This window comes from Typopeltis vanoorti, chromosome 9 (assembly GCF_054136105.1).
Source record: "Typopeltis vanoorti isolate ZY-2024b chromosome 9, IOZ_Tvanoo_1.0, whole genome shotgun sequence".
Lineage (NCBI taxonomy): Eukaryota > Metazoa > Arthropoda > Arachnida > Uropygi > Thelyphonidae > Typopeltis > Typopeltis vanoorti.
The window spans coordinates 133,321,887-133,336,424 of NC_143557.1; the positions used below are offsets into that span (position 1 = coordinate 133,321,887).

Here is a 14,538-nt window from a genome sequence, read left to right on the forward strand (position 1 = left end):
AGTAACTTCATATCCTGAGCAAAAGTATTTCTTAAATAAATGCTTTGAAGGCAGCAATAACATCCTTTTTCATGGGTTGCAGGAAGGAGGATATTCAATGAATACTTCCCCACTTCTGCATTTGGTATGTTAATGGGATATAAGTATATGCGATGAAAATAGTAAGTTGAGGTCAACTGACTATATATATATTTATAAAGTTGAATACTCAAAATATTACTTGTAAGATATTTTTTATAACATGAAGACAGCTCATAAATATAAATTTCAAATAAAAATTCTACCCCTCCCTCTCACCACCAAAAATAATAATAAAAAAAAAAAAACACTTAAAACTTGCATCTCAGTATATTGATATGTAAAAATATCCTCTCTTTGCACAAAGGATGTTATATGATCGTGTGAGCTTTTGCTAGATGCAGCATGAATGTGTTAATAAGGAATTTCAGTTTTATCGAATGGTTTGTAGAGTGAATGATAAGCATTTCTGTTCTCAACTACTTGTTGAGCAAATCAAATTATGTTCATGTAGTATGTTTAACAGTAAGTAATCACTCATTATTATTGTCATCATTAGCAATAGCTAATTGACCTTGCTTTGCTTTTTCTCTTTCTTTCTTTCTCTCCTATTTTTTGTCATAGAATACTGTGAGAAATATTATTAAACAGAACATATGTGAAATCAGAATTTAACTAAGTGAAAATCACTGATCATATAAACAATATCTGACATTTTTCTTATCTTTCTTGCAGTTGCACAACATCATCATCATCAAATTCCTGCCAAGTACCCTCAAGGGGTGTACAGGATATAATAGTACTACATGAAAAATTTACATCATTACTAACTTTCTATCTACAATTTTCCTCCAAATCAGTCTGTTATTTGTTATTATCAGATCTTATATTTCTTAATATAAGAAATATGGACCATAAAAAGGAAAGATGAAAAATGAATTCAAACAGCAGAAATGAAGTTCCTCAGAAACCCACTTGGTATATCCCACTTGGATATACCAAGTAGGACCACAAAACAAATGAAGCAATCGTACAATCTCTGAAAATAAAACCAATTAATTACTACATAAGACAATATAAACAAAAATGGCTAGAACATTTAAATTGAATGGACAACAGCAGACTACCAAAAATATTATACAGATACAAAATAAGTGGAAAAAGAAGAATCAGAAGACCAGGAAAGAGATGGCATGAGACCGGAACAGGCCACTTGGCCTAAATTCCATGTTAGGAAGATGAAGATGAAATAAGATCTTCATTTAAGTATATTTGTTTTTAAGAGGGTCATTTCAAAACATCTGTATTCTGTATTCCTGTTATAAAACTAAACATTTATTTCATAAAATACATTTACAGTCCACCAATATAATTTCCATTCTGCTTATCACTGATGCTCAGTGTTTGGGTTACTTCAAGGAAATCTGTTCTGTTGTGTATGATAAGTCAGGTCACTTCACCCATCCACAAACTGTTGTGTTCTAAGGATGTAAAGATATTTATGACTTTTTTTTTAATTAATTTTATATATTTTTTGCATTATTATCATCAACTTCCTGATATGTATCCTCAGGTGGTATCCAGAATATTATGATAGTACTACATCAAAAAGTTGCACCATTACCAACTTCCAATCAACAAGTTTCCTCCAAATTAATCTGTTATCTGACAAGATCTGTCAACATTATCAGATCTTATATTTCTATCTTCTAAAGTACTTTTTACTGTTAGATCCATCTACATCTTGATCTTCTGGGTCTTCTTTCCTGCCAACCTGGCAAAGAACACTTGTGGCCATACAACCTATTATTATCTCTGCTAACACATTCCTGAATGCTAGCAATGTCAGGTTCTTTTCTAATATCCTCCTTTTTAATATGATACTGCCATTTATGCAATCTATTCAGTCCTTCAATCTTTCTCAGGACTCTCATATCTGTGGTCTTTAGTCTTTGATTAAGAGTATTATTTCTAATCCAGCTCTCACATCCATAAGTTAAGATTAGTTTTAAACACAGCTAGTCTTGTGTACATTTAGTTTACTGTTTTGACTAATTTCTCTTATTCCATATAAATCTATTTCAGTTGACTTCATATCATACCAGCTTTGCTAACTCTGCTATCTATTTCCAAATTTAATTTTGTCATCATCACTAAACAATATGCCTAAAAGCTGAAATGTTTTACTTGTTCTATGGGTTCTGTATTCAGGGTGCAGTTGATGTTTTCAATGTTTCTGCCTTTCTTTCATTGTCTTTGTCTTTTTAATGTTGATTTACATACCAAATTTATTATAGCAGTTATTCAATTTAGTCAGAGAATCTTGCAAACTTGTACTGGATTTATTCAGAAGTATAACATAAGTTTCAAGTAAAGAGCTAAGATTAACATTGTCAATTTTGATATCAGATTAAATATTCATTTTCATAATGTGATCTGCATAGATAATGAATAACAGTGGGATAACATTCACCCTTGTCACACACCTGATTTAACATCAAACCATCTTTCTGTACTTCAATTCTAACTGCTGACTTAAGCTTAAATACAGACTATGTATTGCTCGATATAATGTCCGATTTACACCATAAAACTGTAGTGTTTAAAAAAAAATTCCTCTTAGCACCTTGCCATATGCCTTTTCCAGATCTACAAAAGTTAAATACAAATTCTTGTTATAGTCTCAGATTTCTGAACTATTTGTCTTAAAGTGAAAATCTGATCCTGAGAACCTCTGTTGGGCTTGAATTCAGCTTGTTCTTCACCAAGCTCCCCTTCCACAGTTTTTCTTGGCTGCTTCTCAAGTATACTTGCATTAATCGTAGGAGGGAAATACTTCATTTATTCTCGCATTCTGTTTTATTTCCCTTTTTATAGATGGTTACTATGAGAGCTCTGCTCGAAACCTCTGGAATTCGACCCTCTGACCAGGCCTTCTGAATTATGCAGTGCAGCCACTGCAAGACTTATACCTCCATACTTGAGCATTTCTGGTTGAATATTACTACTCATGCTGCCTTTCCACATTTCAAACTTTTGATGGCTTTTCTACTTCAAGTATGGATATGTATTCCTTATTGCATGCCTATTGAGTGTTTTTTACCACTGTGTTGTCACTGCTTGTTTCATTTAGCATTTTTTTGAAATAATTTCCCCATCCTCCATAAATTGAAAAATTCCATCATCAGGAATCATGTCACCCCCTTTCTACTGTTTGCTAGGGTCTGCAGTCTACAGATTCTCAATCTGTCTTCATAATCAGTATTCCACAATCCAGACATTTTTAACACTCTCCTACTTTCCTTTGCACTCTCTCCAGTATATCAGAATCACAACGGAAACCAGACCTTTTTCTACTTCAAGTATGGATGTGTATTCCTGACTGCATACCTGGTCAGTGTTTTTTACCACTGTGCTGTCATCACTGCTTGTTTCATTTAACAATTTTTCCAAGTAATTACTCCATACTTCAAGAATATCTTTTTCACCAGTTTTCATATCACCTTTATCATCTCTAATTCCTTTTACAGCACTTTTTCCTCCATTTCTGAGCTTTTTTCAACAGCCTCCAAAATATTTTGCCACCTTCCTGATATTTATTTTCTATGTTCTTACCAAAGTCTTCTTATGACTTTTGTTTAGCTAGTTTTACACAGTGTGTAGCTTTCTTACATTTGTCTCTGTATTCTCTAAGAGCACAAGCTGCTTATTTGCCAGGAACTTTTGATGTGCTTTCTACTTTTCTTTCACTGCTTCTTTGACTTCCTGTGTCTATCATGGAGTTCTGATATTTCTGTCCTTGCAGACAATTTTACCATACACCTGACTGAGTCAATCCATGCTTTATTCAGAGTTAGCCGTTGGATCTCCAAAAATTATGGAAAACCACAATTTTTTGCAATATTTATTTTTTACATAATTTGAAAACCTTGCTCTAGAGCAGGGGTTCTCAACCTTTTCCAGTGGCGTACCACTATATTTAATTCAAGATGTTAGATGTACCAGTAAGGCAGTGACTCACATACCACCAGTGGTACGTGAGTCACTTAGTCTCTAGAGAATATCAAACATGGAACTTTTTCAATCACTTTAGCCCTCCAATAAGCCTCATGCATTGAAATTCATCTCTCACTTAAAGACTCACATATACCTATGCCCATATTGGGATTGATCTACAGCCAGTTGGTGTGTGTGTGTGAGAGAGAGCGAGCAAATAATGACTCGGACAAGGTCAGTTAACTTGCCATCCATACGTTTCTGTAGATACTTTATGAAACATGTGGCCTTGTATTGTTATGCAAAATGAAAATTGTTTGCCAACATCAAATATTTTGCTTGCCTACCTAGTTAGCCAAGTGGTTATCGTGTCTGCTGTCTAACCAATGGACTGCAGGTTTGAATTCTGCCGTGGACATGGATATGATTGTTTTTAGATGGTAGGTAAATTTCAACACCTTGTGAGACCACTACCTCATTTATAGGAGACATGATGCAACTTCAGAAAGTTTGTTTGGTATTTTGATCAGGGTTTCCAGACTTTGCAAAAAAAATTTTTTTTAATTTATTTTAAAATAAAATAAATTTAGTGAATAGTGAAGCCTTGGCTCTTTTATTTGTTATTTTAAAATACAATCTCACAAAAAATTATAAAATTAATAAAAGGTCTATTGCTGTCACTTTATTCTTATTATAAGTCATTGTCATTTACTAACTATAACCTTCAATTAATACCAACATTTATTTTATTATTTTTATTTATTTATTTATGTATTTTTTGATGAAGGAGATGTTGAGTATTTCTGCTATGAAGATTGACTTTTTAGTTCTGGTTCGAAACCTTCATTTTCAGTCTCATAATTCTGCAGCAGTTCTGCAGTCCTCTTGTGAGTTGCTTGCTGGTCTTCTATCAGTTGGTGTAGGACCTGCTTGGAAGCATGTTTTCTCTTCTTCCAAATTTCATTCAGAATTCTGAAAACAAATGTGATGAGATATTTGTTTCCTTTGTGATTTCATTACATGTACTAATCTTCTTCCAGCAGACTCTTGATGATAACCACTGACGTCATCTCTAACTGTCGATGGTCTGCGATTTCTTGGATCATCTTTAATGCTCATCTCACCTTCACAGAAAGAAATTCCTACCATGATGCTGTGCTGTGATCCACTGCACCATCTCTACATACTTTACATAAAGCTTTGTGAATCTCAGTTGGGTTTTTCCAGGTAAGGTTTCAGTTTTCTGTATGAAAAGTGGTCATTGCATGATATCTGACCTGAGCAGATTCTTTGTCCACTTTGAAGTCTTATTAAATTCACAGAACATGAACACACACAAAAAAACAGAAAATGAATACAACATTATAACATTAAAACATAGTTGTGTTTTTGGAAGTCAGAAACTGTTTAAACAAGTAACGTGTGGGCAGATGCATTTGTCATGATGGAGAACCCAGTTGTTGTTCTTCTAGTTGTGTGTACATTTGTACACTGAATGCCTCCGTTATCAACTTCAAAACTTCACAGTAAAAGTTGCTGTTTACAGTTTAACGGGGGGGGGGGGGGTCTTTATGGACAAAGCCTTGGATGTCATAAATAAAACAATCGACATCAACTTGACATTGCTGTGAATTTGATGTGCTTTTTTTTTTAGCTGCAGTGAATTTGGTGACTTACACTGCAACGACTGCTGCTTTATCTCTGGGTCATAACCATAAACCTGTAATTCACCACCGTTATGACCTTGGAGATGAAGTTGAGGTCATCTCTGTTTGGTCTTTGAGCTCACTGAAGACAGCACTGTGATGTTTTCTGTTCATCACTCCACAATCTCAGCACAAATTTTGCAGCATGTTGTGCTTAAAATATCCAACAGAATGCTACAATCGCCCAAGCTTCATGGATAGTTTGCCTATGATCTGCAAGGATAGCCTTGTGCACTTTTGCAATGTTTTTCAGTATTGTGCTTGTCATCAAGAATGCTCGTTGTTGTTGTCAACAGTTGTTCGAACCTCCTTGACGAGTTTATACCACAAAAGAAAAGTTTTGCTTTGACTCATAGCAATATCATCAGACACTTCCTTAAAGATTTGGCAGATTTGTGCAGCAGTTTTTTTTTTTTTTTTTTTTTTTTTTTTTTTTTTTTAATCGAAGCAAAATTTGATGCAGTCTTTGTTCCTTAAAATCTGCTATTTCATTTGGTGAAGAAAATTGTTGAACACTAAAACATGGTGTTACAAAAATGCATGTGACCCAAGAATACAGCTCTCTTTGTAAATCAGTATGCCAACAGCTGGCATACTGATTCACAAAGAGTACTGCTCACCGCTTAGCAGCAGATGACTGTATTGCAAGTGGTTCACCTGTGCTATTCAAATTCCCTGAACTTTTGGATAACATCTCGTACTTGGAAAACCTTGCTCTGGAGGCCTATGGTGCAACTTTTAGAAGCCACACCAGGTGATGAAATTAATCTTTCACCTAAAGAAAAATCACGAACATTCATGCTTTGTTGAATTTGAACCCACAACCTATTAACTGGAGCGTGATATCCTAACCACTTGGCCATCCAGGCCTGCAAACTAACATTGGTAACAATATCTGCTCCCTTCTTGATATCTTCATTATTAATGATTCTGGCATTGACGCTATCTATTCATTCTTCTAATTTTGTTTAAGAACTTGCCTTTCTCTGTGGCTTTGATCAACTGTTTCTAACTAATCTCTCAGATCCATAAGTTAAAATTGGTTTGAAGACTGTCTTTTATATGACTAGTTTATTATTTTGACTAATTTATCTCTTATTTCATAATTCACCCACTCGCTACAATATTAGCTTTGTTTATTCTGTTGTCTATTCCCAAATTTAATTTGCCATTGTTCTCAAATTCTAAAAATTTGTTCTCATATAGCCAAAGCTGTTGTTTTGAAGGTTTTCCATTGAGAATGCAGTTAATATTTTTCCATAATTCTTTTATTATAAATTTTCATGCGATATTTGTTCAGTTTAGTTAGTCATGAAGACTAACCTGAAGTACATTTTCTGTAGTGTGGACTAAGGATTTTTTTTTTTTCATTTTTATCAATTTTATATATTTATATATATTATTATTACTTTTTTTTTTTTTTTTTACATAGTCTGGAAACTCTGCTCTAGAGACCAAACATCAAACTTTTTCAAGTCACTTTAGTCCTTCATAAGTGGGTTAGTGGTCTCACACTTGATGAAATTCATCTTCCACCTAAAGACCATCATAAACGTCCATTCCCACTACAGCCTGTTGGTTGGCGAGCAGATAAGCTAACGACTCCACCAACCAGGCTGGCAGGCCAAATCTGATTTTGATATTAGGTTTAAATGCCACTTTCCTTCATAATGTAATACTCAATAGCTTGGTTGGTTGGTTGAGTGATTACTATATCCTATCTCCAACTAACAGGCTGTAAGCTCAAATCCCACCTTGAGCATTAATGTTTTGTCTTTATGTGAGATATGAATTTCACCAGGGGAATACACCATGCCTCTTTTAGCCCTGTCCAACTTTTGAGGGAGCAGTTCCAGGTTGAAATGAACTTATGATAGGCAAGCATGCCGATTGCATGAAATAAGATATTTCCTTTTCTGTTTTTGTGTTGTTTATTTTATTTTATTTTTTTCTACATTGTATTTAAATGTAATAAAATTGTATGTATATGCATGTGTGTGCTCTCTCTCTGTGTGTGTGTATGTGTGTTGCAATGTAAAATCTATTTCTTAAGGGGTGTGGTCATAAACCTTCGAAAAATACTGCTGCAGGCTAACAGAATTTTGTCAGTGGGATTCACACTTAACACAGATTTACTTCTGTCTGTTATTGCCATTTTGAACAGCTTTTCTCTTAACATTTTATAATCATTTTCCAGATCTACAAAACTTAAATACAGATCTTGTTATATTCCATTGATTTTTTGGTTTGTTTTAAATTAAAAGCTTTACCCAACAATCTCTATTTCAACTGAACTTAGCTTGTTCATTCCTAGGTTTCTTTGTCCTGAATTTTTTTTATTTATTTTTAACCCCTCCCCCAAGTATGCTTGCCTTAGCTTGGAACACCCACTAGTGAAATTTCTTTGTCATTCACATGTTCTGTTTTCTTTGCTCTTTTTAATAGGCAGATATTAAGAGAGCTCCATTCTAATTATCTGGAATTCAACCTTCTAGCCAGGTATTCTGAATTATGCAGTATAGTACTGTAAAACTTTTATACCTTCATATTTGAGCATTTCTTTTCAAATATCTTTCTCTTCCAGCTATCCTTCAACATTTCAGTATTTCTGATAGCATTTTTTATCACAGGTATTGATATAAATTCTCATGATTGCATTCCTTTTAACAGTTTTCTACAGTTGTGCTCTTACTGTTTATCCCACTTTTCTGTTTCTAAGCCTTTTCATTTGTCTCCATAACATTCTCACCTTTGTTGATATTTATCTTCTAAATTCTTCCCAAAGTATTCCCGTGTCTTTGTTCAGCTGGTTTTATACATAGCTTAACTCAGAAAATATTCTGAGGGCACACTTTTGGTTCACTTCTTGATTCTTTAATAATTTATTTATTTTTATTTTTTCTGTGTCCTTGTAGAGAACTTTATCACATGCTTCTTTGTCTGAACATTGTTTTCTTCAGATTTTGCTAGTGAGTAGTCTCTAAAGCAGGGGTGCCAATTTTTTCATGTACGAGTTCATAGCCATACAATTCCTTTACATTAAAAACTCTGTAAAAATGTGTTAATATAGGTATATTTAATATAGAGATGATATATTTACTTTGTATTTACTAGAATCTACTTGTAGATTTTCTAGGCATCATTTTACTTTCTCAAATATGCTGATCCTCTTGTTTTTTTCATTTGTACAAGAACTTATCATTCTTGCAATTCAAGACTGATAAGTTCCTTAAAAATGTTAAAATATCATCAATTTCTGCAGATGTCAGCAGATCCATCCAAGGCCAAAGAAAGAAAAAAAAACTACAAGCATGGACAAGGTCTTTCTGTTGCTCAGGTCATATTTTTTATTATGTGAGAAATCGTTTTCACAAACAATGAACAATGGTTTTCCTGACGGATTCGCTATAAATAAGAACTCATTTTCCCATTGTTCATTGAATTCATGCTTACTATCACCTTCTGTTTTTTGTTTGCACTGTGATGGGTAACTGAATGTAAAAAGAAGGCTTAATTTTCTAAAAAGTACAAAACTGCAAATGTTCATAAAGGACAAACAAAGCACAACTCCATAGTGCACAAGTATCAGTTGTAAACTGACTGAAAAAACCTGGGATGCACTACTGTTGCTAATGCTAGGTGCCTCAGGATCAAACAAGTGAAAGTGCAAAAGATGTGCACAAAACAAAACCGCTAAAAATAATTACAAATCTACAAATCGGTTTTTGGTTAATACTTTTTTTTTTTGCATACAAACTTTTGCATATTTTTGATAAAACTTTATTCTTCTCAAAACTAAATAATGCTCACTTCCTGTTTCAAATCTGTATACTCTATCCTCAACCCATGTGAAGATTATGCTGTCAGTTATAACTTAGCTAGTAAGACTTATTTCTTATTCACTCCATGTTTATGGACATCTTTATGTTGGAAAATGACTATCCCATGCGGAATAGTATTGACTAGCCCTGAAGAAAAATTCCACAGGCACTTAGCATTATTATTTACTTTTCTCTCTCATAAATTTTCCCAAATATTACTGTCTGGTATTCATTTCCTACTCTGTTTAGATCTTCAACAAGAATCCCTTTTTATTTGTCTCTGTCTTCTCCAGTAACTCAAATATTTTGCAGGATCTTAGGCACAGATCAGTCTTGTCCAGTATCCCATTCTGAAATGTTTTTATATCACCCTCCTCAAAATTGGCCGCCATCCAAGAAGTTTGTTTAATATTGAATATTATAACTACTCCTTACTTGATCTATTTGAAAATAACACCTTTTAGGTATTATATATCAATATCTCATCTGTTTTAGTTTTCTTCTCAGTAATAATATAAATGGTCACAATATGGTACTTCTAATTCTTGTGCTAGTTTTTAATAAGTAGATTTTTTTATATTGGAGAGATGGAAATGAATGTCACTGTGGTTGGAAATAAGATTTTATATATATATATACTAAGGAGGCTGCCCCCATCCTTCCCCCGAGTTCCGGACTGGTAGTCCGGTTCTCCTTGAATTTTGAAGACTCGAAAGGGATGGACCCCCCCCCCCCCCCCACGAGTTCCAGACTGGTAGGCTGGTTCTCCTTGAATTCTGAAGACTCGACACTCAGGGTAGCCCCTTAGTTTCAAAACATTTCAAATAACTTGGCAAAAAAATGTGACACAAAAACGTTACAAAAAGAGGCTTATCATTTTATATTATAGAGTAGATATGTTCATGAAGTGGTACTGGGAGGTTTTAGGATGTTTACCATTTTCTGCATTGTAATCTATAAGCATATTTCTCTCTCTCTCTCTCTCTCTCACACACACACACACACACACACACCCTCATGCATTGTATTGTGTGCATGTGTGTTATAGTACAAAATTATCTTTTTTTTTAAATCATCATCATCATCAAATTCCTGATATGTACCCTCATGGGGTACATATCAGGAATTGATAGCATTACATGAAAAATTTACATCATTACTAACTGCCTATCTACAATTTTCCTCCAAATCAGTCTATCACTTGTCAAGACTCTAATATTATCATTATCAGATCATATATTTCTATCGTCTAAGGCACATTGTACCATATCAATCCACCTATATCTTGGTCTTCCTCTGGGTCGTTTTCTTGCCAACCTGGCAGAGAACACTTGTTTTGCTAATCTTTCCTCGCCCATTCTGTTTAAGTGACCATACCACCTGAGATTAGCTCTGCTAATGGACTCCTGGATGCCGACAGTGTCAAGTTCTTTCCTAATATCCTCGTTTTTAATATGATATTGCCATTGATGCCATCTGTTCACACTTCTAATCTTTCTCAGGCCTCTCATATCTGCGGTCTTTGGTCAAATGTTTTACTTCTGACCCAGCTCTCAAATCCATAAGTTAAAACTGGTTTGAATTTCTCTCTTATTCCATATGAATTTATTCAATTGACTTCCTACCATACCAGCTTTGTTGATTCTGTTGTCCATTTCCATATTTAATTTACCATCTTCACAAAAAATAGTGCCTAAGTAGCTGAAATGTTTTATTTGTTCCACAGGTTCCCCCGTTCACCGCACAGTTGACATTTTCAACGATTCTACCTATTTTCATTGTCTTTGTCTTTTTAATGCTGACCTTCATACCATATCTATTACAACAGTTATTCAATTTAGTCAGGGAATCTTGCAAACTAGTAGCGGATTTATTCAGAAGTATAACATCGTCCGCATAAAGCAAAGAGCTAACATTAACATCTCCAATTCTGATATCGTTTTTAATACCACTTTCCTTCATAATGCGATCCATATAGATAATGAATAACAGAGAGGATAATTTACATCCTTGTCTCACACCAGATTTAACATTAAACCATCTTCCTGTACATCCTTCAATTCTAACTGCCGACTTACAACTCAAATAAAGACTAAGTATTGCTTGATATAATGCCCGTTGACACCATATAACTGTAGCGTATTGAATAGCTTCTTTCTTGGCACCTTGTCATATGCCTTTTCCTGATCAACAAAACTTAAAAAAAAATTATAATGATAATAATAATTATATTATTATTATTATTGCATGGGAATCTTCATGGAGTCTGAAGATTCATCCTCGGAGATGCACATTATATTTATTGAACCTCGTCTTGAATTTATTGACAGAAAGAAGCACTCACAATAGACTCTGACAACCCATTACATTTATTTGCTGCTCTCTGAGTGAAAAATCATCCTTACATCCTTGCTAACTACACACTTACTCAATTTCTGGGAATTGATACCTTGTTATTTCCTCTCTAAGCCAAGTACTTAAATATTTCTATCATATCCCCTCTTTTCTGCCTATCAACCAATTTTAGAACCAACAAATCTGCAGTCTTTTATAAGGATCATTCCACAGACAACTCATTCACTTCGTTACTTGCCTCTGGATCCTCTCCACTTTCTCATTCCCAAGAAAAGGAATGAGCAAGTGGTGGAGAAGGTTTTTATAAGGTCTTGATATAGCCTTGTGGCCATATCAGGGACTTATAAAGAGTAACACTAGATTTTAACACCAGAGGTCATGGTAGACTGTGTTATATATTTGAATTGTAGAAATTGCATCCATAGCATGGAATAGTGTAGACTGACTGGTGCTATAGATTATTTGCTATAAGTTCAATATCATGCAAGTGGTTCTGTCTTCCCGGTGTTATAGCATCCATCTTGAGTGATACCCTTCAATGGCATGCTGAACATACTGTTGTAGATCCAGAGTCTTTCAGCACTTTTAAAGGAAATCTGAAGGCTGGTCACCATGCAGTATACAGTACAAAACTTGACGATTACAAGTGTTAAAGGCTTCCAGATCAGCTGGCACATAAGTCTTCTATACTGTGGATTATGCATGGAATGTGATTTCGGGATGGCATTGTTGAGGCCACGATATGGCAAGGAGGCTGGATACCGTTTGTATGGGCGAAAGGTCTAATCATATACTCTTTCCAGTGCACGTTTCACTCTCTTTCTTTTTATATATTCAACACTAATGTGACCGTAATAAAATATAGTGTCGCTGTAGTTTAAAAAAAAAAACATTTAAAATGTTCTTTTGCATTCACTTCACCATATTTATGGTGCAGTGAATGCAAAATATAAATGCCAATTTAAATTATGTACACCATTGCCTACAATCATTAACCTCGAATTACTGCCACAACAACCACAGCCCATTCTAATTGTCCAAGCTACACTTGTAAGAGTCCTTCCACCACCCTTGTAGTGGGAGGAAGGTGTGCATTCTGATGTTCATTGTCAGATGGTTATTTATCTTTAATATTTTTTTTTGTTTTTCCACCCCTTTGGTTTAAGATTTCCTTGCCTCATTATGTATCATTCATCACTTCCTCAATTCTAAAAATCATTAACTTAATTTCCTACATTCTAGCTACCTCCAACAATGAAGTCTTCCTCATTAACTTTAACTAGAAGAGAAGCAGAGATATATCCTGTAAGCAGTGACCTAAAGCAAGTTGTTCATCCATCCATCAAAATACCCAACAATCCTCTCCATTCACTCAATGCTCTAGATCTCATCTCAACCAGTTTTCTTTCCAGGTATGCTGTTGAGTTAACTTCTCCTATTGGTAATTCAGATCATAATCTCATAAGTCTTGCTGAATGCTCTCCTTCCCCTCATCCATTCATAACTTTGTATTCTATGGTACGCTCTTACAATGTCAAGTGGAAAGATCTCTGGGCATAGTACTCCTCTGTTGTCAGCTACTGTTTTTCCTCTCCTCATCCATATACTTGTGATCATGTTACAGAAGTTATTCATGTTGGAAACTTGGCCTTCATTCCCCAGTGTATTAAAAATTCTTGCCCAACATTCAGACCTGGTTTTCCAGTTAGTTCGAGTGCAGTTTAAAAAAACAAACATATTGTGTGTTGCTTGAGGAAAAAAATCAAGTTTCATTCACAGCATACTGTGAATGAAAAGGGTTAGTTAACAGGGCTAATTGTATAGAAATTATGGAAACAAACTCTCATGTCAGAGCAATTACTTTACTTAAAACTAACAGATGATAAGTACCCCCCAAGGGGGGAGGGCATTCAGGTTATTATGACAGCACTACATGATTAAGTTTAGATTATTATTAACATTCTATCAACAATTTTCCTCCAAATCACTATTACTTCTGTAATAGTACACTCCATTGAGCACTCCAATATTGTCAAGGTAATAACATTTATGCTTCTAAGGCACTTCTGACTGAATCATTCCGCCTAGACTTTTGTCTTCCTATGGGTCTCTTTACTGCCATCTTGGCATCAAACGCCTGTTTTGCTAACATTTTCTCACCCATTCTGTTTAAGTGGCAATACCGCCTTAGATTATCTCTGCTGACATATTCTTGAATGCTAATGATATCAAGTTCCTTTCTAATAATTTCATTTTTAATATGATTCTGCCATTGATGCCATCAGTTCACTCCCCTAAGTTTTCTCACAACCCTCATATCTGTGGTATCTAGTCTTTGATCAAGTGCTTTATTTCTAACCCAACTCCCATAACTTAAAACTGTCTTGTATACTGCTAGTTTGGTGTTTTCGTTAATTTCTCTCTTATTACATAGAAATTTATTCAGCTGGCTACCCACCACAACAGCTTTGCTTATTCTGTTGTCTGTTTCCAAATTTAATTTGCCATCCTCACCAAGAACTTTGCCTAAATAGCTGAAATATTTTACTTGTTCTATAGGATCTCCATTCAGAATTCAGGTTAAGTTTTCTATGCTCCTGCCTATTTTCATAGTTTTGGTGTTTTTATTGCTGATTTTCATG

General features: G+C 34.6%; 1 protein-coding gene across 7 annotated transcripts in view; it reads left to right on the forward strand.

Annotated features, from left to right (window-relative positions):
• The window catches only part of LOC150103584 (uncharacterized), a 242,367-nt gene that overhangs the window by 151,056 nt on the left and 76,773 nt on the right, over nucleotides 1–14,538 (forward strand). For 5 of the 7 annotated variants that reach the window (XM_090398303.1, XM_090398302.1, XM_090398304.1 and 2 more), the window contains one exon: nucleotides 5,055–5,241. The exons of 1 other annotated variant lie outside the window; for it this stretch is intronic. The gene's annotated coding sequence lies outside the window, so the exon portion shown is untranslated. The remainder of the gene's footprint in view (nucleotides 1–5,054; nucleotides 5,242–14,538) is intronic. One more of the 7 variants, XM_090398306.1, reaches the window with a different exon arrangement.